General features: G+C 36.7%; 1 non-coding gene across 1 annotated transcript; it reads left to right on the top strand.

Annotated features, from left to right (window-relative positions):
* Positions 1 to 801: 801 nt before the first annotated feature.
* Positions 802 to 871, top strand: LOC116669105. Its single transcript, XR_004326490.1, has one exon. It is a non-coding gene; the product is annotated as a small nucleolar RNA SNORD2 (small nucleolar RNA).
* The last annotated feature ends 10,801 nt before the right edge of the window (positions 872 to 11,672 follow it).

The following is an 11,672-nucleotide window of genomic DNA, read 5'->3' as shown; positions in this document are numbered from 1 at the left end:
GTGAGCAAAACTATTTATTTTGAAAATTTTCCAGAATATACTTTCTCCCTTTTTCTTCTTCGTTTCTTTTCAGGGTGCCATTATTCCTCGATGATTTGATTATTACTGAATAACTTGGTCAAATCAGAAACCTGAAATGCAGTCTTGATTCATCTCTTTACTTCACCCACAAAATCAAATTTATTCACAACTCATTCGTGTCTTTACAAAATATGCCTTGAACCCACCCTTTCCTCTTGAGAATTACTCCTACAATCGTATTTTCAGAAACAATCATACCTCATCAAGATGATTCCTAGAGCTCCCTAATTGGCCTTTCACGTTTACTCCACTACGATCCATTTTCTTTTTAACAACTTGAGTGATATTTTTCCCAACATAGATAAAATCATATGATGCTCCAGTTTAAAAACTATTAGGGGCTTCCCACTCATGTAAGGAGAAAACCCAAACTCCTTTTCTTTGCCTACTTGGCCCTGCTGATCTTGCCCTGATCTCTCTCCCTTCTTATCTCAGGACTGTCTCTCCCTCTCCTGGCCAGTGGCCTGTCCTCTGACTTCAGAGACTGCATTTTCTAGGTGCTTTGCCTGGATTGGGGTGCCTTTACAGATTCTTCCATGCCTGGCTCCTTCTCATCCTTTGTTTCATCTAAACCCACAACTACCTTTTCTCAAACAGTTCACCCCGACGTGATGTTTCTGTCACCTTACTTTCTCATGTTAATGATAGCACTTTCCAAAAAGTCTGGAATTATTCATATGTTTGCCTAGGATGTTGTAGATACACCATAAAAAAACTGTTGAATGAATTAATGGCGATGATTTTCTGGGACTGAAGTAAAAAGAAGATGTATATATAGTACTTATCAGTCTCACATTGGCACGAATTTCTTCACAAAATTGTGACTTCTTTTCACTGGCACTAATTATTCAGTCTACGGATCATGCTCCCTTCTATTTTATAGGAGGTTGGACTAATTTGCCAGGAAGGTGAAAGTTTGGATGAACTAACCTACATAATTAAAATACTAACAAAAATGTTTAAATGGTAACAAAAGAAGAAAATAAGCAAGAAAAGTAAAGAAATAATGAAAATTTTATTGGATAATAATTTCATAGCTGTTGTGAACCTGCCAAATCTTGTTTGGCTCTCTGGAAGTAAGCTGGTACGAAGGTGCTCCCAGTGTTTACAAGAGCAAGGGACTGGTATTCTCCATTCAAGGGGCCAACTTGTAACTACAGAGACAAAGGCATGTCTTTCTCAACTTTCCTTATCCCTTCAAATTTTTCCCTCAGAAAATTTTACTAGTCAATTTCAAAGTTTGATTAATCTGAATGCATCTGGCTCTTATAAGCTTTTTACATTTGTACAGTTTTTTTTTAATTGACTCCAATTCCTTGAATAAGAACATGAACTTCAGAATTCTAAAACATGATGATCTGATAAGAGAAAATGAAAGTGTTTATGAGCTCTTGAGGTTATTTTGGGTCTACATCTGGACTAAGTGTGGGAATGTACATGGTTATAAGCTAATTTAAATAGCACTGGAAAGTAGTGAAAATTGTTTCATGAATCACCAAACTTGGATTAGCATTTTATTCATCACAGGGCTTCTCACTTTAATAAAAGGCTGAATGAGCCAAGGCTCCATGATACCTGTCACATCTTTATGAGTGAACACAAATTTTGAGACATGACATACAGAAATCACAGGCATATATCACAAAGAAAAGAAAATAAGAACATTGTTAGCAATATGATGTTATTGATGTAAAGCAAGTAAAATACTCATGGGTAGGGCAATTTAGGCACATACAACAGCTGAGGGAAAAACAGTTTCCAAAGCTGAATTTCGGGGGAAGGGTATAGCTCAAGTGGTAGAGCACATGCTCAACACCCAAGAAGTCCTGGGTTCAATCCCCAGTACCTCCCCCAAGTGGAAATCAATGAAGACACCTAATTACCTCCCCCTCATAAGAAACAAACAGTACAAGCAAAGCTGATGTTCACTGTACTAGGAAGTTCCAAGTTCATGACCTGAGTTATTTAGTCTGGTTCTTTAAACCGACCACTAGATTTTGAGCTGCTTAAGGACTACATTTTTCATATTTATATCATGGATAGCTGACAAGGATTTTTGGTACATAATAGTCATCTTTGGAGTTAATCAAAGAAACATTATTTGGCCAACCTTCATTTTTTGTTAAATAACATAAAATATTGTCACTACTTTCGGCTTGCATGAAAATAACTATCATTTGTGCTGTTTACAAATGGTCTCCAACGTATGATGGTTCTACTTAACGGTTTTTTTGACAATATAGTGGTGCAAAAGCAATATGCATTCAGTTGAAAGTGTCCTTGAATTTTTTATTTGGGTCTTTTCAGGACTAGTGTTATGCAATACAATGGTCTTTTGTGATGCCTGGCAGCAGCAAACCACAGTTCCCAGTCAGCCACGTGATCACAAGGGTAAACAACTGACACACGTATAACCATTTCGCACCCAGACAACCATGCTGTTTTTCACTTTCAGTACAACATTAAATAAATTACATGAGATACTCAACATTTCATTATAAAATAGGTTTTGTGTAAGATGATTTTGCCCAACTGTAGGCTAATGTAAGTGTTTTGAGCAGGTTTAAGGTAAGTGAGGCTAAACTGTGATGTTCGGTAGGTTTGGTGTAATAAATGCATTTTCGACTAATGGTATTTTCAGCTTCTACGAGCTTGTTGGGATGTAACCCCATTGTAAATTGAGGAAGATCTGTGTTTGGTTTTTGATTGTGTCCTTTTGGGAAGAAGCTATCTGAAATTATGTAGAGAACTGAGCATATATTTGAAAGACACCTTTCTTGCCCTAAATACACTTCTGTTTATATTGCAAATATGCTAGTCATTATTATTATTTGTTTTTTAGGAATTGATAGTATGCTAAAAATTCAGTATTAGCAAAGTTAAACACGGTTCTGTTTTAATAAATGTTATTGTAACTTTCAGATAGAGAAAAATGGCATATCTCAAGAAATTTCTGATGACAAAGCTTTAAGCAGGTTTTAAACTTCCAAGTAATCAGTAAAATTTAGCAGTGCCTTTCACTCTTCTTATTAACTTTACAGATTATGTTGAAGATCAGGGTAAGAAGATTGAACAAAATTATCCCAAATTTTGATACACTCCATATGAGTGTGCATATATTAATATTAGATAGGAAGAAGAAATAACAGCCATGATGAAGCTGTTTTTAACTAAAACATAGATGTACTTCAAGAAGCTAAAGAACCTGGTGATTTTTAGGGATGCTAAGAAGGCAAATCCTTGTTGAAAAGTTAAGCAGCCATTTAAAGGCTGCATCTGGCCCACATATGGCATTTTTTGTTATTTTGTTTCTATTTTTTCTGTAATGGGACAATATTTTCTCTGTCCATGCTTATCACTGAAGTGAAGGAAGATTAGAAGACTTCTAAAGAAGGGACTCGGGGGAAATTTGTTATTTAGATCAGGGAGATAAAATCAGATTTAAATTATTGAGTAATAGATAACAGCTGAAATTTACTGCCAGGTATTGCAAATTATAGCCAGGTGTGTCTACTTTAAAAGTTATTCTAGATTTTATCTTATATATGATATGCAAATAATGGTTGGGGGTTATTATTATTACTATTATCGTAATAGAGATAGTGGTGTGGACTAATTTCAATAACCATGCATGCTGTTCAATGACCTCACAGGTACTTCTGCTCACTAGAAACCTAACTGCCCCCAACCAGGACTAACACTTCGAATCTCTCTGCACCCTGTGGCAATGAATGGAAAAATTAACACACTTCTGAAAATGACCTAGATTTTAGGAATCTAATTTATTCGAGAAAGCCTAAGAAATGTCTGTCATCATAAAAAATGTTTGATAAAGGAATTTGTTTTGTTGTATTTTTATTATTTAAAAATGGAAATTCAAGGTCATTTAAACAATTAGAAATGATTGTATTGAGAACAAAAGACATTGTAAGTGGTAGTTTATAAGGAGAAGATGGTAATACCTTCATGAGAGACTACTGTTAGCTCTCAGCGATAGGTCACGGCACCTTCTGTGCATCTGATACTGCAAACGAGGAGTCCTACGTGCGTACAAGTTAAGCATGAGTTTTGCCCACATTCTTAAGGGTTCTGACCCAACAGTTCCAGGGGAAGCCCAGAAATCCAAGTGCTTGAAGGGCTTCTGATTTTGGTTCTTGAAAGAAAACATATTGAGAAGCACAGACCTAAAATATCCTCCCACCAGCAGAGACCTGGAAAGTGCCTTCATACGGCCTTTCTCTTCTGTATTGATTTGTTTTTCCCTCTTATCCCATTGGTTCATTTTAACATCCTCTCTGAAACCTTTGCAGATCACCTTCAGCACATACTTTCCCAGTGTTCACTATGTGACCCTTTCAGTAAAACTGCCTTAGCACATCAAACAATACTCATTTTATTTTATATTGTTTCTAATTAGTTTGTCAGCTCTTTAAGGACAAGGACTGGGACCCTTTTTCCTTTTTACTTAATTTAAAAAATCATTGGTGCAAAGGAAAGTGCCTAGTATATAGGATGCACCCAATACATATTTAAATAAATGAATATATTGAAATGAATGGATAAGAACAACTAATCAACTAAGCTGTTTCTATATAAGCATGGTTCTGGCTTTGAAAGAAATGAGACGCGTGGAAGACATGATTTGGTAGGATCTGTGTTCTTTGTGTGTGCCCAACTTTATGATCATTTTGCATTCTCTGCATAATTTTAAGAACGTAAGTTCTTGGCAGAGATCCTGATTTATGACTTAAGTAACAAGTGTCTGAGAGTCCAGTCATTAGTATCTATTGTGTGAATCTGTATTTAGTACCATAAACTCTAATAGAATCCCCAATTACTGATCATAAGAAATAGCTGATTTTTAAATACTGGAAGTAAAACATCATGCTAAGTGCTTTAATTATTTTTTCCTTGAAACGGATGGTTTTTTATTATATCTGACATTATTAAGAAAAATGAATTCTTTGGGGGACTAAAATCTGAAAAGGCTGCACATTTTAAGTGCTTTCTCTTTGGGTGAAGATTTATTTTATTTTAATGTGGGACCACTTAGTGAGTGAGAAGGTTGTAAAAGACTTGTGTGCGCATTAAAATTTTACATGCTCTATGTTCTTAATATTTCACAATGTGTATCATTATCTATTTCCTGAAAAAAAAGAGGGTCCCACAGAATGAAAATAACAATACTTAAAGTTGCCATTTGTGGGTACCTAGTATGGGACAGACACTCAGACCCCTGCTTCATGTATATGATTAGGAGACTTGCAGGGTTCAACGTGGTGTGGTTGTTCCTTGCTGGGTAGTTTTCACGTTGAATGTGAGACTCGGGTGTTCTAATAGACCTTCTAAATGGCACCCGCTCAGGTTCCTGTATGAATATTTTTTAAGAGGTCAGGCAGGCGCACCTCGTTCTGTTGCTCTTCACTTTATTGTGCTTTGCAGATACTGCATTTTTTACAAAGTGAAAGTGTGTGGCAACCCTGTGTCAAGCAAGTCCATTGGTGCCATTTTACCAATAGCATTTGCTTATTCGTGTCTCTGTGTCACATTTTCGTAATTCTCAGGGTATTTCATATGTTTTTATTATTATTATATTGGTTATGGTGATCTGCGATCAGCGATCTTTGGTATTACTACTATGACTTGTTGAACTCACTCATTAGCATTTTTTAGCAATAAACTATTTTGGGGTTAAGGTACATGCGCTGTTTTCCTGGATACGGTGCTATTGCACACTTGATAGATCACAGTACAGTGTAAACCTATCTTTGATATACAGTAGGAAACAAAAGAATTTGTGTGACTTGCTTCATTGCAGTATTTGCTTTATTGTGGTGATTTGGAATCGAACCTACGCTATTTCTGAAGTATGCCTGTCTATGTTTGATTTTCAATAAAGACCTATGATCATGAGAAATATGCTTAATTAGACATATAAAATGGTGATGGAACATAATTTTTGAAATTGGAACTACTTTGAAAAATCTGGGGAGAGTGGTCATTACAACCAGCAGTCTGAGCTTTGCACTGGATCGTCTAAAGCTATGTGTCTGTGTAATCCCACGTAGATTCTTGGCTCTAAAGATGTCGCCGCTTCAAATGGAAACGCTTAGGCAAAACTAAAAATGCTTTTGATCAATAGGAAACCCTGTCTTAACCTGGTTTATGGATCCCTTTTGTGAGGGAGACCTTCTTGCCATGGAGTTGCATGGTAGGGCTGAGTAAAATAAGTTTGGGGTCACATTTCGTAGTTATACGTTATTTTCATTTTTCCCTGTGGATCCAGGGCAGAGGATCTTTTTTTTAAGTACATCAAATATGATATTTTTTGCAATAATTTCTCATGCATTCAGAATGTATTTGGGCTTCTCTTGTATCACTTGAGCTAATATAATCCCAGGATGCAGCCTTTCTCAAAACCTCACCTACACATCTCTTTCCCAGATTGAAAACAAGAGTTTCTCCTCCACACTTTTCTTTTTTCTTATTACTCAAAATGAATAACTATTGCCAGTAGTTACTGAAAACAAAACAAAACAAAAGATCTGGATGAAAGATAATATTTGCAAAGTGTGACTAAATTCCAAGGGTGTATGTTGAAATGCATGATGTTATTAACGGCATATTTTAATACAGTTTTAAATTCTAAGACAGAAGGATTTTCAGGAGGAGGGTGTACCTCAGTGGTAGAGTGCCTGCCTAGCATGCAAGAGGTCCTGGGTTCATCCCTAGTGCCTCCATCAAAATAAATAAATAAACCTAATCCTCCCCACAACCAAAAAAAAATAAAAAAACAAAGTAGTTTAAAAAAAAATAAGACAAAAGGATTTTCTATAGAAAGTATGTATTTTGAAATAAAATCTGAGATTCAGATTCTGTTTTTTTAATTGAAATATAGTTGCCTTGTAATATTACATTAGTTTCAGGTGTACAGCATAGTAATTGATATTTTATAGATTATATTTCATATAGTTATTATGATATAGGCTATATTTCCTATGCTGTATATTACATTCTTGTAACTTATCCATTTTATACCTGGTAGTTCATTACTCTTAATCCTCTTCACCCATTTTTCCCTCCCCCCCCCATCTGGCTACCAACTGTCTGTTCTCTGTGAGTCTGTTTCTCTTTTGTTATATTTGTTCTTTTCTTTCATTTTTTAGATTCCACATATTAGTGAAAAATACTGTTTTTGTCTTTCTCTCTCTGACTTATTTCACTAAGCATAATACCCTCTGGGTCCATCCATGTTGTTATAAATGGCAAGATTTCATTCTTTTGATGGGCAGTGAGGTTGCTTCCATACCTTGACTATTGTAAATAATGCTGCCATGAACACTGGGATGCATATACCTTTTCAAATTAGTGTTCTCATTTTCTTTGGATGAATACCCATGAGTGGGATTGCTGGATCATATGGTAGTTCTATTTTTAATTTTTTGAGGAACCATACTGTTTTGACTATACCATACGTAATGGCTATACCAATTTACAGTCCCACAGCCCTGTACTAGGGTTCCCTTTTCTCTGCATCCTCCCTGACACTTGCTATTTCTTGTCGTTTTGAGGACAGCCATTCTCATAGGTATAAAATGATATCTCATTGCGGTTTTGATTTATATTATTTCCCTGATGATTAGTGATGTCGAGTATCTTTTCATGTGTCTGTTGACCATTTGTATGTCTTCATTGGAAAAATGCATTTTCAGGTCTTCTGCCCATTTTTTAATCTGGTTGTTTGTTTTTTTGACACTGAGTTGTATGCTTTCATTATATATTTTGCATATGAATGCCTTATCAGACATACTATTTGCAAATGTCTTCCCTCATTCCTAGGTTGCCTTTTTATTTTGTTAATGGTTTCCTTCATTATGCAAAAGCTTTAAAGTTCGATTATGTCCCAATCGTTTAATTTTCCTTTTGTTTCCCTTGCCTGAGGAGGCAAATCTAAAAAAAAGCATTGCTAAGACCAGTGCCAAAGAAAGTACTGCCTATGTTTTCTTCTAAGAGTTTTATGGTTTCAGATCTTAAATTTAGGTGTTTAATGCATTTTGAGTTTATTTTTATAAATGATGTGGAAAAAAAGTTCTAATTTCCTTTTTTACATGTAGCTATCCATCCATGGAGTGATGGAGGTCAGCCTCAGTCGGGGGCAGAGCTGGGCCTGAGGGGCTGGAGCAAGAGCCCAGTGCAGTGTGGGGGGCCTGCTGGGGGCAGTCCTGGCAGGCTGGCCACAGCACCAAGCAGTTTTCAATCTGCTGCCTCTGTACTGGGTCTAAGGGCAAGCAAATCTATGCAAGCTCTGTTCAAGAACAAAGTCTTGATTTATTACAGCCCTCTGGTAAGCATAATTGGTTTTCAAACTAGCCAAGGGGGTTTGTCTTCCTGATGCCAGACCCCAGGGCTGAAGTGCCTAATATGGGGCTTAAACCCCTGCTCTTCAAGGAGCATCCCTGAGCCTGCAATATCCCAGTCCTCTTCTGGGTCACTTGCTAGGGGTGTGGGTCCCAACTTGATTGCTTTTTCTACCCTCTTGCCAGACTCTGTATAGTTCTGTTTTCATAACCTTGGTTGTAGAGGAGCCATTCCGCTAGTCTCCAGGTTGTTCTCACAAGAGTCGCTCTGTATGTTTAGTTTTGATGTGTTCCTAAAGAGAAGTGAGCTCAGGGTCTTCCTATTCTACCGTCTTGATTCCTCCCTTCCCGGAATTCTCAAGTACTGTTCTTGTACTGGTAGCTGGATAACTTGGGATGGTAAATTTCTATGAAACTTGATGTCCTGATTTGTGATACTTGGAAAATTAAATTATATCTACCACATATTAGTTTCTATAGATATGAAATGAATCAAGAGATTTTAGCACAGACTCCAGTGTCTGTCGCACATTAACGACCTTGGATGTCTTTGTTGGCATTTCTCCCCGCCTGGACTGAAAGCCTTATTGATGCTGGCATTAAGAAGGGACCACGAAATCAACGTGTAATCAAATGTAAACAATAGACCCATGGGATTTAAAGCTTCCATAAGTGTGTATAATCAGTTAAATAGATCCACGGAGTAACCAGTCACACAACAGATGCATTTCATACCGTACATTGTCATCATATCCCAGTAAACACACTGAAGAGTCCCCTCCCTGCCATTGCTGTTTTGCTGTTGTTTTTGTTTTTATGGCAGAAGGGAAACTGAATATTGTGGAACATCTTCATTAGAATTAATGGAATTCAGCAGAATTTCTTAAAGAAACATATACATGTGTACTAAATGGATATGCATGTTTTAAAGAGACTGTCCCTTGAGTATGTTTGAGAAAATGTTACAGGAATATTATGTGATATTTAATAATATTATGTAGAGAATCTAATCTTTCTATATATCCACCCATCAATCTTTGTCAGATTCTCCAGATCTCTCACTGGAATCTAAATTTCAGATCCTGTGGTCCCAAATCAAAATACCTTTATCTTGTAGAAATCTTGAGCAAGAAAAGATCCAGAAAAAAAAACCACACATTTAGAATGGCTAAAACACCAAGAACTGTGGGAAGTAAACTGCAAAATTACCTTGTAGGGATTCCTCTCTTATCCAGAGCAAGTTTGGTGGGTGTGGGATAATACTGAAGATGAGTTATTTGCCCAAAATGACAAATGTGTTTTCATTTAATTTAGTAATTTTTCAATTTTGGAAATTTTATTTAGTTTTTTTTTTAATCATTTTTTTCCTTTTATCTCTTTCAGCATTGTAATCATATTTTGAAGTTTTTTTTTTCAGATTTAAACACTTTTAGTTTATATTTTTTTGAGGAAATAAGTCACCAGACTGATAAATCAGCAGCCTGAGCAAAGCAAAAATTTTGAACTATGTTATAAACTAAATTGTGTCCCCCAAACATTCATATAATGAAGCCCTAACCCTAACGTGACTATATTTAGAAATAGGGCTTTTAAAGAGATAATTAATGTCAAATAAGACTGTAAGAATGGAGCCCTAATCCAACAGAACTGGTGGTAATTATAAGAAGAGAAAGGGACAATAGAGATCTCTCTCTGTCTCTTGTTCCCTGTGCACACAGAAGAAAGGCCATGTGAATATACAGCAAGAAGAGGGCTGTCTGCGAGCCAAGAAGAGAGGTCTCAGCAGGAACCAACCCTGCTGGCACCTTTATCTTGGTTTTCTAGCCTCCATAACTGTGTGGAAATAAATTCTATTGTTTAAGCCACCAAGTCTGTGGTATCTTATTATGGCTACTCAAGCTGACTAATATAACACCAAGAATTTATAAATTATGAATGATCTGAAATAACTTTTAAAACACTCATGATTGTGATGTTTAAAGAGATAAAACTCATTTAAATAAGAGAAACAAAATGGTAATGACTAATTGGAAATTCCAGATATGAAGAATATAATTATTCATTTACACAACTGGACATTAATTATCAGAGTAAAAGTAGATTTCTTAGAAATCTGAAAGGGCTGAAACCATTGCAAACCTCAAACCCACCTGGCTGGGTATGAGTATAAACATATGCAAATGCTGGGCAGTGTCTAACAAAAACTTTAGCCTAAAAAAATGAAGGGAAAAATTCAAAAGAAAAAATGGGATCACTAGTTAGTGAAAATAAAGGAGAATTTCAAAGTCATGTCCTTATGTTGCATATGATGCCAACCTGGGACTATGATATAAAGAATCTGCTGAGCAAGCACTTCTGCTAACCAGGTGGATGTCTCGGGGAGGGGATGAGGGATGACGATGCTACTGTTCAAACTCTGAATTAACAGTGACCTTCTGAAGCATGGAGTCCTGAGTGTTGGCTTATGGAATTTGAACTATTATAAAGTGGCACCAAAGTGGCTGGAGAGAGACAGGAGTTCTTACTGGTTGCTTAAACCTCAAGCGAGTTTGATTGGAGGATTTAGAACAGTGGGCTACCTTCTTTAACCTTGACTTAAATCAGACTCTGACCTCAATTCTGGTCTGAAACTCAGCTTCTCAGCTTCTCCTCAGAAAACAGCCCTGGACTGTGTGACCTCCCTAAATATTGTAAGACACGTATGCATGTCTCAACTAAAATGTTGCGATGTCCAACTGGAAGAGTCTGGATATAAAAGCTGCGCTTTTCAGAGGAAAGGAGACAAAGGGCCCCTGCTTTATTTTTCTCTTCTGCAGGGAGGGTCATCGTGACGAGGACAGTAGCAACTGAGCTGCACCTGCCCCAGCCCACTGGGAAGTTCTGTCTCCTCCTTTCTCCTCCTTGTCTTTCTGCCAAGAGGGCCAGCCCCCTCACTGTGTTCCCAGGTTTAGGGCAACTTACAAAGCAATGTTCCTCTCCCTCAGTCTTTTAAGAATCTTAGGAATATAAATTTATCTCTAGAAAAGCAAGATGAGAATGAGTAGCATTATTTTCCTTAGGGCTTGTGCTTTATCTGTGGTTGTAGTTATTCGCTTTCCTAAACTTTCTTTCTTCATAGAAAAGTCGACAGCAATCCAGGGTTATAAATATTCTATGTGATAGCCACTGGAGATGAACTCTTTGCATCAATTTCTAAAATAAAAATAATAATAATAATAATTGCCTTTGCTCGTT

The sequence above is a fragment of the Camelus ferus genome, chromosome 15, assembly GCF_009834535.1.
Source record: "Camelus ferus isolate YT-003-E chromosome 15, BCGSAC_Cfer_1.0, whole genome shotgun sequence".
NCBI lineage: Eukaryota > Metazoa > Chordata > Mammalia > Artiodactyla > Camelidae > Camelus > Camelus ferus.
Note: the sequence above shows the minus strand (reverse complement) of the source record. Positions and strands in the feature narration are given on the sequence as shown.